This window comes from Papio anubis, chromosome 8 (genome assembly GCF_008728515.1).
Source record: "Papio anubis isolate 15944 chromosome 8, Panubis1.0, whole genome shotgun sequence".
In the NCBI taxonomy this organism is placed as follows: domain Eukaryota; kingdom Metazoa; phylum Chordata; class Mammalia; order Primates; family Cercopithecidae; genus Papio; species Papio anubis.
Window position 1 is genome coordinate 73,076,042 of NC_044983.1, and position 17,532 is coordinate 73,093,573.

General features: G+C 33.0%; 1 long non-coding RNA gene across 1 annotated transcript in view; it reads left to right on the plus strand.

Moving 5' to 3' along the window:
- The window catches only part of LOC103886905, a 58,862-nt gene that overhangs the window by 11,351 nt on the left and 29,979 nt on the right, over window positions 1-17,532 (plus strand). Inside the window, exon 2 of the long non-coding RNA XR_002523861.2 lies at window positions 1,974-2,041. This is a non-coding gene — a long non-coding RNA (uncharacterized LOC103886905). The remainder of the gene's footprint in view (window positions 1-1,973; window positions 2,042-17,532) is intronic.

The window sequence follows — 17,532 nt, forward strand, 5'->3', positions numbered from 1 at the left end:
GGTCCCTCATAAGGGAAGTGAGGATACAGATGGGTTTTGGAAGCACTCTGACACCATAAGAGATCTTCTCTGAAGTCAGTAAAGAGTATATATTGGAGGACAGTGGTAGAAAGAATAGAAATGCATTATGTATTTTCTAAAAGGTGAGTGATATGTGAATATGAATGTGTGTGACAGAAGCACATTTTGGATAAATGATATATGAAATACATGGCTTATGAGCTATGATCAAAATACAATGTTCTTTGAATTTGTTACTCGATCTTCAGCAAAAGATAATCATAAAAGGATCTTAAGTTCTAAAATAAAGCCCCAATTCAGAAATTAGAATTTGTTAAGTCCAAGATATCAATCAATATATTTATTCTTAACATAAAGCTTTTTCTCCCTCTAAGCCATGATAAGTCCTGTAAATGGAAGTGTGTTCCTGGAAGAAGATAGGGTATTCCTGTCCATGCTCCCCATTTACTACTTTTGTTTCTTGTAGCAGGGTTGAAGTGGCAGAAGGCAGGAGAGGTTGAGGGATAGAACAGATGGTTTTATTTTCTGGGTGGCTTCATGTTCCCTGAGACTAAGACTTGGTTAATGTGACCTGTCCCTTTATGAGGGCATTTGTGGGAAATTCAGAGCCCATCTCTAAGGAACACGCTCTGCAACACTCTTGCCTGTAACTCAGTTTCACTCTTTGTTTACTTTGCAATTCTCTTCATAGCCTAGGCTTTCTTCCAAGGAAGAATATAAGTGTAGAGTATGGGCCATTAATGCCACCGCCTCTATCTTACTGCTTTCTCTGGGGTGAGTCGGGCACCAGTCCACTTTTCCTGGATCCACTTAGTTTTAGAGAGCACTTACCAGGTATTTTCCACAAGCCTGGAGACACCCCCTCACAGGGTGCGATAATTAACTTTGTGTGCCAACTTGACTGGGCTCAGGAATTCCCAGGTGGCTGGTAAAACATTATTTCTAGGTATGTCTTGAGCATTTTTCCAGAAGCAATTAGCATTTGAATCAATAGATCAATAGGCTTTGGAAAGAAGATTCTCCTTCATCATTGTGAGTGGACATCATCTAACACAGTGAAGGCTGAATAGAAAAAAAAAAAGGCAGAAAAAAAGTGAATTAAGTCTTTCTCCTTGTTAGCCTGGATAGTCATCTTCTCCTGCCCTAACACATAGGTGCTCCTAAATCTTGAGCCTTCAAACTCAGATTGAATTACACCACCAGCCTTTCTGGTTCTCCAGCTTGCAGGTTGCAGATCATGATGCTTCTTGGCCTCCACAATTGCACAAGCCAATTCTCTTAATAAATTTCTTAATAAAATTATTCTTTTATATATATGTATAATCATACATATATATGTGTATATATTATATATGTGTGTGTGTATATACACATATATACACACTATATATATGTAATAGGGTTCATATATATGTGTGTGGGTTCACAGATATATATTCATACAAATATATACATATATTGGTTCAGTTTCAGTTTAATACACACATACACACACACATACTACATGTGTATATATGAAATATATATATTAGGGTTCTAATATATATATCCTATTGTTTCAGTTTTAAATTGATGTATATATACACACACACATTATATATATTAGAAATATATATGAGTTAGGGTTTATATTTTATATCTATATCTGTTTATCTATCTATCTATCTATCTATCTATCTATCTATCTATCTATCTATCCTATTGATTCAGTTTCTGAGGAAAACCCTAACTAATAAACAAGGCATTAAGGTAAAAGATATAGTACCCTTGACTGCTTCCAATTGTTGAGAGGGGAATAGCAGCATTCTTCATTTCTCTCTAAAAGTGTTCCTTCATATTTCTCACTCTCAACAATAACTTTTTCTTATTTCCCTGATCTGGCCAATAGTCCCATTTACTAAGTGGGCATTTATGCAAAGCCTAAATTGACTACGTATTTTTTCTCTTCACAGAATTGCCTATTTTACCATCTGTTACAGCTTCATTGTAGGAGGTGTGAAAGAGGAGGGAAATTGTGTTGGTAAGTACTTTGAAGCCAGAATGAAATATTTGGCCAAGTTTCTAAGGATTGAAAGTATTTTAAAGGAAATCTTACTTCCATGTCCAAAAAATAAAATAAGAAGAATGTTACTCACTGAAGTAGAGTCAGTAAGCTCAGAAGCCAGAACGTTTTCCCTCCTCTAACTCCCTGTCTTAGAGTGCCCTGACAGAAAGCACTGGATATGAAAAACTCATTTTCAAAAACTTCTCCTAAAGGTCATATGATGAAGAACCAGAAGACTTAAAACATGAAAAAGACAAAAAATAAGATCTGTGTTGGAGAGACAATTAAGGCTATGAGATCAATTATGAAATAAGAGAGTGGTGGCAGAAAAGGTAGAGGAAGGGAAGAATTTAAGCACAATTTAAGAAAAAAAAAAATATGTGTAGATAGTGTGTGAGCAAAAAGGAAAAAAACTAAGCAAGTGAACCTTATTGTAATAAGATATTTAACCCAAAGTATCAAAAGCTGGTTATTTTAAAACATAACCAACATAAAAATTATAAATGAGACATTGAAATCTTTTAGACTAAATCTTTAAAATCTGGTGTATATTTTATACTTATAGCACATCTCAATTTGGACTAGCCAAATTTAAGTGCTCAGTGGCCAGGGCAATTCTGCACAGGAGTTGGCCAAACTTGGTTCACAGGTTCACTGGCCAAGTCCAGCCCAATACCTGTTTTGGTATGGCTTGGAAGCTAAGAAGAATTTTTAAGTTTTTAAGTGGTTGAAACAATCATAATAGGAATAGTGTTTATTGACACCTGGTAATTACATGAAATTTAATTTTTTTGTATCTGTAAATAAAGATTTCTTGGGGCATAGCCATGATCATTTATTTACATATTTTCTGTGCCAAATTTCTTGCTAAAAACAAGAGAGCTAATTAGTTTTGGGAAACTCTATGACCCAGAAAAGTATTTACTCTCTGGCTCCATACAAAAAAAGTTTCTGACCTCTCCTCTGTAGGGCTAGCTCTCCAAGCACCTTGACCGCATCTTTGCTATCCTTGTTAGCCTTCAGAACATGGCCGACACCAATGGAACTCAATAATTTAAGAAGATTATATATTTTATAAATTCAATTGAACAAGCATTTTTTGAAAACAAAAATGCAATCCTAAAATACACACTCTTTATCTAGATATCTTATCTTAAGATTCTCCTAGTCATAGACACTATGTCACCAGAACAGAAAGGTGATAAAATATATAAATATTTAAGACCATAGGATTCTCAATTCAGATAGACCTGGGTCCATGTTCCAGCTTTGTCCCATCTTTAAAACTGGATAATTCTAAACCCCTCTAACCTTCCATTTTAAAGTATGTAAAATGGAGCAAAATACTGCTTATTTCACAAAGATTTTGCATCAATTAAATAAAGTAATGTATGTAATTTAGTATAGTGATTGAAGTCAGCCAATATTTTAATGTTAGATATTTCTACTACATATATCCAAAGTTTTTAACTTAATTTATTCCTTTCAGCTGTTTTAGTCACTTCTTTTGAAGGATGTGATACATTAATTAATATGCTTTATGAAGCTGTCTTTTGAGTATTTGTTCATTTTGACAAATCTTAGCACAGCTATATAAGTTAGTGGAAAATATTTTGGACACCAAAACACATTACTAGAACATTATAATTGCATGAGGCTTATAAGTAAATGCACATACATACACTATTTACATGGAAATGAAGAAAATATTCAAAGAAAAAAAGGTATTCATGTATAGGGGACATATTTATGTCTAAGAAATATCACTTAGAAAGCTGTAAGTATTTTGAGAATTATAAGCACACATGTTTAAGTAATATACTATACAACTTTGCCCTATGCCCATAAAATATTTTTTAACCACAACTTTAATATTAATAATTTAAATAATTTAAAATTAATAATTTAATAAGTAAATATTTTAAATGAATAATGTTAAATTAAGGATGTTTAAATGTTATATTACATTATTATATTTAATATTATGATAATACTCAAATCACAATGCTCCATTTATTTCTCTTGTTGAAATGTTAACATTACGGAAAATAATTCTTTGGACAGTCATGTTTAATTTAGGTTTTATGACTCCTCAGAGTGAAGAGAGGAAGAGTGTTGTAATTTTCGGGACATGGAGAATCATTTGCTATGGTAAACTGGATAAATGCTTGTGCTACCTCATGGGAGTAGATAGAAAAGAGTAGCTGGATCTATTCTGCTGAGACGCCAAGGTCTCCATATTCTTTCAAAATCAATGGCCTTAGAGGGATCATGAATTGCTGAGGTAGAACAATCCTTGCTCCTCTTTATCTCTCATCTACTGCCTTTGAAATCAACTGGAGCTGCGTACTTGGAAGCAGCACAAAGGGTTAGGCTGGAAATAAAAATATGGCCTAGGATTTGTGATGCTCAAGTGATTCAGACTCATTTCTCCAATAGCTGTGGTTTTGAAATATGCTAGACTTATTGCTGATATATTACAGTTCATAGTGTTCTAATTCATTTTGCAGAAGTAATCCTGCCCAGCTCGACCATTACTCTTTAAAGTAGAGCTTACGCTTTGGTTCCATTTGAAATAACTCATTGTTAAGTTCATAATACCTGATTTTATCAAATTATGCAGATACAAAAGGTGTCCATGCCTATTTTGTGGACAAAAACAAAGTAAGTAAAAACTCCCATGATAGGTAATGCTTATGTGTGATATAAAATGTACCTCCAATCTACCGAAGCTTTCTCTTCCTTCACTGATGAGGTTTTCGTAATTCCACATATTTCTTTCCTGACTAATTAAAAATGAGGATAATAAAGTCCCTTAGCTTCTTTACTTAGCATATAACAAAGTACACTTATTCTTTGGTATGTATAAAATCGATATTTAAAAAATCATATTCTTAGTCTCTATTCAATTTTGTGGATTCACTGCACATGTTAGACTTTTATCTCTTAGAGCAGGGTCTGTATTTACTTAATCTGTTTCATATTACTATATATTAATTTTGTCTTACATTCATAGGCTGTTTATCATCAGTTATGAGAATTTTGTTTCTACCTTTTCAGAAAAACCCATAATATGTGTTATATACTGTGGGAAAAATATGTAATAAATCTAAAAATAATTACCACTTTGTAGTATTTCACAGTGAAATGTTATTGATTATTACTGAAATTATACTGATATTAATATTTTTCTTAATGTATAACAATGTTTCCACCTTTGTTAGCTTCATTTTGTGCATCAAAAGCAGGGTTAAAGGGTCCTGTGCGGTGGATCATGCCTGAAATCCCAGCATTTTGGGAGGTCGAGGTGGGTAGATCATTTGAGCCCAGAAGTTTGAGACCAGCCTGGCCAACCTGGCGAAACCCTCTCTCTACTAAAAATTCAAAAATTAGCCAGACCTGTGGGCCTGCTCCTGTAATCCTAACTATTCATGTGGCTGAGGCTGGAGAATCGCTTGAACCCGGGATGGGGAGTTTGCAGCGAGCCAAGATCGTACCACTGCATCTCAGCCTGGATGACAGAGCAAGACTCCCTCTCAGAAAAATAAAAAATAAAAAAAAGAAGGTTTAAAATGTTTAAACATTATCATTATGAAATGCTCACTAAAAACAATAATAACATAATTATATTACCCTCAAATTATTTAGATTTAATGATTTTTTTCCTGAAATAAAAATTTCAGATAGATTTAAATGAGAGAAGCTAACCATTTAAGGAAAAGAGAGATATAACAAAGGGCTTAAATTTAACTTTAATACTTCTTATAAACAAATAAGGACTGTTATATTTCATAAATAATATCAGATTTAAAGGATATTCTAAACTGATCATCCTGCAAAGTGATGTTTTATTTATGTAGGTAACTGTTAATAAGCATCAGTTCAAACAATATAATAATTTGGTTTCTTGAGACTATCATCACACATTGAGTACTTTCTCATTTTAACTTAAACTACTATCACTAATCACGAAGGAACAAAGATGTGTCCAAATTTTGAAGGAACATGGGTGTCCCAAACCTCAGATAATGAATTTTAGCTCTCTCTGGAGAAAAGCCTTTCCTGGATGTAGTCTGGCAATATTCCAAGATTTCTTTTTAAAAGTAACTCCATATGTGTACTGAAAATAAGCTAGTGATGTTTTAAATCAACTGGAAAGAGAGGCTGTTCTTTTCAATATTCTTTCCTGAGCAAAACTTTGAAGTGCAGCATTTGGGGATTATGAAGGTTTGGGTTACCTGCTGAATGAAGGCATGGAAAATTATTTGAAAAAGTACTCTTTTTTAAAAAAAAAAGTGCTTTAAACTTATGAAATATCACCTGTGGTTCAGAGAAGGTATGCAACTCAAACATTTTTTTTTTAATGTAAAGAGAAAGAGTTAATTTTAAATTGAGATTATATTTTCCAAGTTTTCTATGGCTACAAGATTATAATCAAAAGTTTGTGGTTCACTTATTTCAAAGGCAGGGGATGATGGGGATGAGTAAATGTTATTAAATTAAAGGAAATGTGAGTAAATTTATAGTGAGTTAGGTATTGTGAGCAAAACTGAACCAAAGAATACAGCTCAAAATACTCTAATGATTGTTTCACAGCAGTCATTTTAAGTTATTTCATTTCCAAATAAATTCAACTTGTGTGTATTTTCTTGTAATCTGTTTTGAATTTACTTGATGCATTCAAAGGCTTGATACGTATGTGTGTGTGTAAAATGCACACACACATACACATACATATATATAGATTCCATTGGCAACATCTTAGCTAGAAAAAAAAGTTGCTAGTATTGCTAAATTTGTATTATGTAACTATAAAGTAAAATATATTTGAATAAGCATACTTTTTGGAAAGCAAAAGAACTGTAATAATACATGTCTTATTTACATCATGAGAGATATTTTTTTACATACAATATCACAGACACACCTGCTACAGTGAGATAGTGTCAACGAACATTTTAGAAGGTTTGAATGCCTATATAGTTAAATATTCACTTTAGTATGCAAAACATTTAATAATAGCCAAACAGGAAGATGATTAAATCTTATATTTAACACTGATATTTCAATGATTATAAAATATCAAAGCTTCTGATATTTATCAACGTAAATAGCAATTGTATTAAAAGTCATACTTCATTACAAATATAAAGAAATTTCTTCAGATACTCACTTCCAAATTAAGTTAACTTTTATAAACAGGTGAATTAATTTTAATTTGTACAATTTAAGTGTAAATGTGGTGTGGTTTATAACTTACTATAAACCTGTAACTTTCACTAGAATATATGTTTTATTAAATGAAGAAATATTCACTGTCTGTGCCTTCCAGGGAGCAGGTGCTGTGCTAAGGACTGAGAAGCCAGTGAAATTGAAATATAGTACATATTTTTATTGATAAGAGTTAAATGCAGAGAAGGAGATTATAATACTTTGAGTGTGTTGTATGTGGTGGGTTGCTGAAATTTTTTATATGGAGGCTAGAAAGCATCTCTGATGTGACTTTTGAGTAAAGAGCCATGGGGCTTAAAAAAGTGGACATTACAGGTATTGGTAGGTAGAGTGTTCCCATCCAAGGCTGACACACAGGAACGTCTCCATTGTGTTCTGTGAACAATGAGGAGACCAACATCACTGTAGCTTAATGAAAAACAGTGAAGGAAGTTATAGGAGATTTCTGACCGTTATGAGGTCAAGATCAGGTAAGACCTTGATGACCATACAATAGTTTTGAATTTTAAATAGAGTGAGTTGGAGGATTTTGATTAGGGGAGTGAGGTCAAGATCAGGTCAGTTATGATGTCAAGATCAGGTAGGACCTTGAAGGCCATACAATAACTTTGGATTTTAAATAGAGTGAGTTGGAGGATTTTGAGCAGAGGAGTGAAATGATGTGAACTAGGTTTCAGCAGATGACTCTGGTTAGAACAGATCGTAAGTGGGCAAGGGTGGTGGCAGCCAGATCATTTGGGAGCCCATTGCAACAATCAGGGAAGAGATGATGTTTTCTTGAACAGTGGATTGTGACAGTGGTGATGACAGTGGATGTGACAGATATTAGGAAGTGGCTGATACAGTATTTTGATAGCAGAGCCAACAGGGTTTGATATACAGTGTGATATGGAATATAAGAGAAAAAGAGGAGTGAGTCAAGGTGGGCAGGAGACGAGATTGGAAGGATGAGGTGGTCATTGACTGTGATGGAGATGACTGTTAGAGCAGAAGGTTTGGGGAGAAAACATTTGGAACTGTGTTTTGGACACTCTATTAATAGTAGGCAATTGTTTACACAAGGCTAGAATCAATGTGGCAGCCCAGAAGCCCAGGTTTAAGATACACATTTGAAAGTCATTAGAATATAGATTGTATTTAAAACCAGTAAACTAAATGAGATCACCCCATGAAATATGCAGTTCCTGATAGATAAATATGCAATTCTTTATTATAAAATATACATAGTGCTTGTTACTTCCTTTCTATATGTTGCAGCTGTAATACACGCACACATACACACGCACATACACACATATGTATATAGAAAACTTAGTAGACAAAACTAGACAACGACATCTCAAGAAAAAAAAAATAGGAAGATGTTGACAAGAAAAGAAAAGGAGAACTGGTAAAATTGCTACAAATAATCCCAAGAGCAATTTACTACTGTGTATATAGCTGAAAATATATATGCCCAATGACTTAAAATGTCCACCCATGGACATAAGAAAATGTTATAAATTTTATCATATATCCCCAAAACACTTACATTAGAATTTTTATTAAACCATTGCAACTCACTATCTAGCAGAAGAGAAATGGAACAATACAAGTTAGCATACCTGAACAATGGAATATTATACAACTGCCAACTATATAAACTAGAACTGTATAAATCAACATAGATTGGTGAACAGACATAACATTGAGTCAACAAGAAAGTGTATGTATATTATACAGTTTTGAAAATATTTTACGTCAATTAAAAAGAAAAAATGTTGCACTATATATATACACACACATATATACTGTACTAAATATAAAAGCATTCATAGCTTCAAAAGTAATTATAATTAATGTTACTGGGGCATAACACTGGAAAGAGGAACACAGATGATTACAATATTATTTATATTGATTTGTTTCTCAAAAATATATAAAATAATAAGATGCAACTGTAACAGAATAGTTTTCTTTCTTCTTTGTGGGTGTGTTGTGCTATGTTCTTTTCTACATTACTTTATCTTTTTGAAGAGATTATGAAATTGTGTGTTTGTGTGTATGGGTGTGTGAAAATTGGGTTAGGAACTCTCCCAGATTTTGAGTCATTATGCTACAGAGCTAGGTTGCTACTAGAACTATTAGATCAATTGTAATATGCTTGGCTCTTAGTGAAATATTTTACTAAACTCTATTATTAACTTCTCTTAATGAAAAATAATTTTCCTTCTGCTAGTTTCCATAGTCAAATATAAAATTATAGCATTACACAGCCCAAATGCAAAGAATGGAAACAAGATACCTCTTAAAATAAAAACACTCCTCCCTCTCCAATTTTGGAAACTGACATAAACATAATGGGGAGAAAACTCACAAACAACAGATGTTGTGGTTCACTTTTCGGTTGTTGATACTAAACAAGAACACCTCCGAGATTCCACAGTCTGTGTTTATGTATCACAGTTGAAATGGTAAGATGGTATATTCTGGTATTATACTTCTAAATATTGTAGGATAGAAGGCATTTATCGCAGAGAATCATTTTCCTCACAAAATGTTAGGTATCCTCTAATATTTTATTTATTTTGACTCGAAAGAATACTACCCCCTTATCCTGTACTGCCATCAAAATTAATAAACGTTCTGTGACACAGAATTTTGTGAAAAGTAAATGATTTCATTTTCAGAGAGGTAAATGTTCAATAAAACATATGGATATGATTAATTTTTAGTATTGCACACATAGTAAGATTCTCAAAATATAGTTCATTAATATAATTAATAAACAAATATGAAAAATATTCAAATTTAGTAATTTGAACATTAGAAACATTTTTTAAAATTCTATATTACAAACATGAATCATTACTAATGAACATTTTAAAACAATTTCTAGAACTTATGTTTATTTTCCATTGGGTCTAATTAGGTTGCATTACGGATACTTTTGTATTTATATGAAACAAATTACTTCTCTAGCTTCTTTGTTTAATTCTTCAAAGCCAACTTGCAAATGCCTGTTGTTGATTACAAGGATGTGAGAGAGTAAAAGTTTACATTGCAGTGATTTTTCTTTTACCTAATTCAAAGTAGTGCATTTACTGAGCATGTGAGCTATGCACATTGCCTAGGTTTAAACTTTCTAATTTCTCATTTTCCCTGCCTTTAAAACAAGGCTAATTATTTTGCGATATTTCAGTGGGATAATACATAAAAGTATTAGGCGTTTGGCACCTGGTAAGCACTTCGATCTCATCTATCAACAGCTTAATTATTACTGGGTATTTTCTGTTGCTGAAAAGGAGCTCATTTTCTAAATAGTCTCTGGTTTCTCAGCATGCACCTTGGACCCACTTCAATCGATTTTCCTTATTTAACAGTTATTTAGATCATTTAGAAAAATCACACCTGATTAAGTCCCTTCTGTAATTAAAACCCTGAAGAATTTTCAATTACTTTTAGGGCACAGACCAAAAATCCTTAACATATTCTTTAAGGTCCTGCCTAACATGGTCCTGTCTTCCTCAACCAGCTTCATCCTCATAATTTTTCCCACTGCTTTTGCCTTCCGGTCACACATTGTCCTCTTTAAGGTACTCAGAAACCATCGACCTTCTCCCTACTTTAGGACAATCACATATACCTGCAACCCTTCCCTCCAGTTAATTCCCACTTGCACTTTAGATCCATCTTCTAAATTCAGTTTCTATGAATCTTCCTGACAATCCGTGATGGCTCCTGCTCAAGTCAGCACTGCTCTATAATACCCACTTCTTAATTTTTCCTTGTTATTAGTTTTATTGTGAGGTAGTATTTTAATATATTAACAGAATGAGTTTTCCACATAGAAAGCATATGATGAGTTACAGCAAGCATCATTACACCCCCTCCAATTACCCATGACTATACAAAGCTCTCCTAGACTGGAGTGGAGAGAGGGGGAATCCTAGAGGAAACAAGAGAGCACAGAACGTATTGGTTCCCACAGAGAAGGTAGGTGGGGAGAGCAGGCAACAGGAAGAGCACAAAGTTTGGGAACGTAAGAGTTTAGGAAATTTCGGAGCTTAAGAAACCTACTAGGTCCATAGACAAAGTCGCAGAAGTAGTCAAATCCTAAAGTATCTCACCCTGCAGAGTGTTGTGTAAGCAGGAGAAAAGGCCCAATGATGTTTCTTGATGTTTGACTCTGAAACATCAGACTTCTTTGCAGTCCTAGAAAACTACGGGTAGGTTTCAAACAATTTTCAGCAAAGGTGGGCATAAATTATGAAGAACCTTTGTTATCATCACCACTATGTCAATGATGTTGGCCTCCATGTCCGGGTCGGGTGCCGAGCAATCTCTAAAACTTGGGCAAATCCTCAGAGAAAATGTTTCCACTAATAAATTAGGGGCCATAATACAATTGAAATTCAAATAGAAGATGATAATAGAGTTACTTTGTTATAATATAGGTTTATCGAATACATTTGTTTTGGCTCTTTAAAATTATTTAACTCCATGGTACACTGTAAACTCTATAAAGATAGGAACTTTGTCTCTCTTATGCATCTACCTTCAGAACTCAGTACAATCTTTGGCACAATGAATGAATACATATTATAGGCTTGGATAAATAGGTGATGATGAATGAATGAAAAGTGCATGGCCTATTGGTTGTAGATCACAGTCAATATCTTATGGAATATATATTTGAGTAAAAACTTAGATATTCTTAAAAGATTGCTAGGCTTATTGGGAAAGATGTTGCCACCTGAGGCTAGACCACTTAACTCATCTGGTCCCCAGTTCTCACATTGGTAAAATGGGGGTAATAACACTTATATCGCTTAGTGTTCTGACATTTAATATGAAATAATGTATGTACATGTATTAGGCCATTTCTTCATCACTATAAAGAAATGCCTGAGTTTGGGTAATTTATAATGAAAAGAGGTTTAATTGGCTCACAGCTCTGCAGGCTGTACAAGCATAGCTCCAGCATTTGCTGGGCTTCAGCAGATTGGGTAAGGGCCTCAGGAAGTTCACAATCATGAAGGAAGGCAAAGCAGAGGCAGGCACATTACAGGGTTGAGAGCAGGCGCAGGAGAGCTAAGAAGGGGATTTTTAACAACCAAACCTTGCATGAACTAAGTTGAGCTAGAACCACTTATCACTGAAGGGATGATACTAAGTCGTTCTTGAGGAATCTGCCCTCATGATTCAATCACCAGGCCCCATCACCTGCCAGGCCCCATCTCCAACACTGGTAATCACATTTCAACATGAGATTTGCGGGGGACAAACATCTGGACCATATCAGCACACTGTAGATGGAGTTTATTTATTTAAGCTCTTTTTTTCTTTTAAAATATATTTTTTCTAAGCTACTTTAAAATCAGAAAACATTTATTGACTTTATACTGTAGGAAATAAAACAACACCTATAATTTTATATAGCAGTGTATAAAAGTTCTTTAGAATTGGAAACATCTTTACACATATTTATAGATATATGTATCTAAAGAAATTATACTCTTCTTATTGGTCACTTAGTCAAATACTCACTGCACTTGTTATTTTCTGAAATATTTTAAGAAATACTACATCTATTTAGATTTGTGGACTAATATTTAGGGAATCTTTCTTGTCTGAGTCAATGGATTTTTGCAGACATTAAAAAAAGTTTGGCAGTCAGATTATCTGACTTAGCTACTGTTATGAACTGAATTGTGCTCCCCAAAAACTCATATATTGAAGCCTTAACTTCCATATTTCAGATTGTGACTGTATTTCAAAATAGGACCTTTAGAGATAATTAAGTTAAAATGAGGCCATTAGGCTTGGCCCCAAGTCAACATAACTGGTGTCCTTACAGGAAGAGGAGATTAGGACATCAAGAGACACCAGGAGTACCCATGCACAGAGAAAAACATCATATGAAGACACAGCAAGAAGGTGGCCATTTGTAAGCCAAAGAGAGGCCTCAGAAGAAACCAAATCTGCTAACACAATCATGGACTTTCAGCCTCCAGGACTGTGCGAAAATAAATTTCTGTTGTTTATGTCACCCAGTGTGTGGAATTCTATGGCAGCCCTAGCAAATAAATACAACCACTATCAGTATTATTTGTCTTTTTATATACTCTACGGTGTCAAGCCAAATTTAATTTTTAAAATAATGATATCTAGTATCCACTAAAGCTAAATATGGCCCAGGATTTCATTCTTGGGCATATACCTAAGAAAAATATATGCTGATATTCACTATAAATATATTCATACCAGCTTTACTCATAATAACACCAAACTGGAAACAACTGACATGCCCATCATGAAACAGGAAAAATAAATTGTGGTATATTCACCCAGTGGAATATAACACAGCTCTAATGGAAAAACAAAAGCTGATACATGCAAGAAACAGAATGAATCTCAAAATAGATTTTTTTTTTTAATTTTTAACTTTTGTGGGTAATAGTAGGTATGTGTATTTATGGGGTACATGAGATATTTTGATACAGGCATACAATGTGTAATAGTCACATCAGGGTAAATGGGGTGTCAATTGCCCCAAGCATTTATCCTTTCCTTGTGTTACAAGTGATTCAATTATACTCTTTTAGTTAATTTAAAATGTACAAGAAATACAATTTTTATTGATGGAAACTAGACACAACAGAATAGATGTCATATGTATTTATTTAAGTTACCTTCAGAAACAACACCTACTAATTTATTACGATACAAGTCAGAATAATGATTACACTGGGTAGGTGGTAATTGAGTGGAAGAGGGGGCATAAGAGGTGAACGTGCTGGAAATTTTGTGCATATAATCTGGTTCATAGTTACATGAGCGACGATGTAAGTTTTTTTTTTTATCATTGAGGTGAAAATTTAATATTCACATGATTTACGTATGCTGTATTTCATTTTAAAAAGAAAAAGTCACCCATTTAATTCCATTTCAAAAATATACATATTCCATGATAAATAGGTGACTGTGCTTACATCCCATCTCTAGTACTTCTTTAATTTGGGATTTGTAATTTGGGTGGGAACCTGAAAGGCATACATTTTGCTTAGGTAGCACTTTCTTGAAAATGATACCAGTTTTTAAAGTTTGGTAGAACTTTCCTAAACACCTGATCTTTCACATTCTTTCCTTGCACATGTTGCTCCTAGTTGGCACAAGATGTATTCTTAGTCCATCCTCTCCTCCGGACTCTACCACCAAGGTGGAAAATTACTTGTTTTTCAGCGACTGTTCAAATGTCACTTCAGAGTCCTCTTTCTATAGCCACAGGCAGTGAGTTAACTCTCTATATTCTTAAAATTCGCATAGTGTATTGTAATATGTTTGTATGTGTGTCTCCCATACACAAAAGATTCCCAAATTGTTGATTGAGTAAATAAATGAATGGAATAAATTGCATATGGAGTCAACCATAGGGTAAGAATGGGATTGGCTCTTTGAATTATGTAAGAGAACATTATTATTATTTTTTTGATCAGGAATGAGCTATCCTTTTTATTGCTCACATGGTAATTTGTACATTTCTTCTGATAGCTTGAATAAAAGTGTAATTTATATGTCAATCTCTGCTACATGCTATAAAATGCCACAAGTGCAGCACTGTGCTTTATTTATTCTTATTTTCCCATTATTGCACTTAGTTCTATTATAGGCAGTAGCTGGCACTTCATGAGTGTTTGTTATGTGATTATGAATCAATGAATTTAGAAACAGTCAGTTAAACAATGAATGCAAAATCTGTCATACTTACCCATTCATGAAATTTACCATACTATCAGTTAACATTTTCTGAGCTGAGTTGAAATTTTCTGAAAGTCTTTACTACCAGATTGCAATTTGCATCAGAAAAATGTAAAAGCCACTCGATGAACATCAAAAATTTTCTAGTAAATACTGAAAAATAAAAAGTTTAATTGGAAACTGGTTTTAAAAAATAAAATCAAAATTATAAAAATGAGTTTACTTAGCCTTTATTTAACAAAAATTTTCAATGCTAAATCTTAGAAAAAAGAATAAATAAGACAGTGGTTTGAAAATATATACGTCTTTCCTAATTAAATTGTATAAAGTACTATATAGCCTCTTTCACTTTATTTTTGATTTGAGTGTGCTGAAGATAATAATAAATAAGGTCATTTAAAGAATGTTAAAGGGCTTTATTCATTTCCTCAATTATCTCCTTTGAGAGTTATCTCTTATCATCATCCTTGTTCTAATTTTATTGTATGTTGACCAGTATAAATAGGTCAGATTTTTATTTGTGAATGATTTAATCTGTAAATTGAACATCCCTTCCAACATTATTCATCACCTGCAAGAAGTTCTACAACATTTTCAAGGTTTATGATTTAAATTGCTGGACATCGTCTCCAGAAACTTTAGGAATACACTCTTTTTAAGTGTATTCCTAATACATTGTCTTTATAAGTGTATTCCTAATACACTGTCTTTATAGTGTATTCCTAGAGTTTCTGGACATATTGTGTGGCAAATATAATGACTTAATTATAATGGATGCAGTAAGTTATTTTAAAAAGACAGCAAATTCTGAATGACCAATCTTATAAAAATCCTGTTAGCTAAAATGATTTTATAATGACTAGTTTTGCTACTCTTTGCAATCTTGTAACTCTGAACAAAAATTATATGAGTAATATATTTTCATATATTAAATATTTACCTGAAGAGAATATGGCATAACTACATAAAGTACAAGTAAGAAAATGTGTGCACGTGCATGTGTGTGTTATTTAATGTTTATTAATTTCTCACTAATTTCAATTAGTACTCTATATTCTTTACATACATCACAATTTTTAGAACAAATATGTAATAGGTAATTTTACCACCATTATGCAGAAAAAAAAAAAAAAAAAGAAAAACTTACATCCCTTAAGATTACAGACTTAGCTCAAGAGATAGAAACAGGATTGAAACCAGAATTCTGAACTGACACAAAAATGTATAGATATCCTTTTATTCTTTCGATTGCTCTAGCAAATCCTCTCTCAGACCAGTTTCAATTGATGAGGTTTTAGGAAGTTGGGATAAGCAACTTCAGGAAACTTTCTCTCTCTAGAACGCTTAATGATAAATGATGTTCAATGGAACTATTAATTTTTATAACTAAAGAATAATTCTAATTTTTTTCCTCAATGTATAGCAGAAATTTCCATTTTAGTATCTAAACAGTTTAGAAACCCCCTTTCCACAGGACAGTAATGAGTACCTCGTAAGATGCAGTTTGGAAAATATTGGATAAAAACAGCATGTCATCCTGAAATCGTTTTACTCTTCCTTTTTCAAAACTCATTCATTTGGAATATAACCGTATTCAGAATAAACTGGATTGTTCACTTCCTATTTATTTATCTAAAACAAATAGATAATTATTTTCTTCATATAATGCATTTTCTTCTATATTAATAAAACAAATTTATCCTTAAAACAGATTTGTACTAAAAGTTTTTATAGAAGTCAAAGGAAAATTGAAATGATATTCAATAAATTCAGTCTGATTGCAACAGTTTCCTCAAAGCATGAAAGCTATAGGAACGTTTATTAAAATGTTTTTCTTCTATTCAGGCAAAATGTAATGGCAAGAAATTTTTCGTAAGTGCGATAAAAGTAAATGTAAGTTTGCTTACCGTAGAATGGTTGAACAAAAAACAAATATTGTGATATCAATGTCCCCTCTTTTAAAAGACGTTGTCTTTACAGCCACTGTGATCTACAGTGCCAAATATAACCCGAAGATAGACTCTCTAAGATTTATGTCCAATATGTTAGAAACAAACCACATTTACAGTCTAAAAGAAAAATAAATTCATCATTTTGTTCTAAAACAGAACAATTAGCCGGAAACACCTGAATGTCTACTTTAAACTATAATCTCAAAATTAGGATGTGACAGATAAAAAGAGTTACATATTTCATCAAGCTTTAGTATCTTCACAATTCCATTCAAGTTTGATCTAACTCTACAGAAAGTGAAACAAGCTTTCTCTCTCTCTCTCTCTCTCTCTCTATATATATATATATATATATAAAATTTCCAGATTAGACAGAAATTTCAATAAAACAAAGTAATACAATATATGTAGGAAAGCACATTGGCTACTGCTTCATTTTTCCGCTTCCTCTCTGTGGTACCAGGAAGTGGTATAAAGCCCCATAAAAACACAGTATAGCTGGTGAAACTAATAGGTTGATGTAAGTGGAAATTCAATATAAGC